This window comes from Montipora capricornis, chromosome 4 (assembly GCF_036669925.1).
Source record: "Montipora capricornis isolate CH-2021 chromosome 4, ASM3666992v2, whole genome shotgun sequence".
Lineage (NCBI taxonomy): Eukaryota > Metazoa > Cnidaria > Anthozoa > Scleractinia > Acroporidae > Montipora > Montipora capricornis.
In genome coordinates this window covers 25,457,686-25,458,492 of record NC_090886.1, presented here as the reverse complement: position 1 = coordinate 25,458,492, position 807 = coordinate 25,457,686, and positions in this window count along the sequence as shown.

Here is an 807-nt window from a genome sequence, read left to right as displayed (position 1 = left end):
GAAAACGTTGAAGATAAAGGTTTGAAATGGGATCTTATAAAAATGGAGATTAGGGGTTTTACTGTAAAATATGCCAAAACGAAAGCAAAAAGACGTAAAAACGAAGAACTGACACTCCAAAACAAAATAAATGAACTTCTGCTAAGTCTAGAAAGAAATCCTAACAATAACCATGCCCAAAACGAACTACTCGCAGCAAAATTACGTTTGCAAAAAATCATGCACTTCAAAGTAAAAGGCGCGATCCTCAGGAGCAAGGTAAGATGGTATGAAGAAGGTGAATGTAACACGAGATATTTTTTCGGCCTAGAAAACCGTGCCCAAACCAAAAAAGCCATTAACAAGCTGAAAATAAACGATGACACATACATTTATGATCAACTAGCCATCCTAGACAAGCAAAAAAAGTTCTACGAGTCAATCTATCAATCCAAAGAAAGTGATGAAGACATCCCACAGGGTAGTAACTTCCTGAAAGCCGAATTAGTAACACCTTTATCACCCGAAGATCAAAAACTATGTGACAGGCCAATTACAGATGCCGAATGTCTAAGCGCAGTAAAAGATTTCAAAAAATGCAAAACACCAGGTACAGACGGTTTCCCTGCTGAATTTTACCAATTTTTCTGGCCCGAGCTGCGAACCGAAATGTTAGCTAGTTTCCACTTCGCCTTTCAGTCCGGCTCTCTGTCGATTAGTCAACGGCGCGGGATAATCTCTCTCATTCCCAAAAAGAACAAAGACAAATCCATACTTGAAAATCTACGCCCGATCTCGTTATTGAATGTAGATTATAAAATACTTACC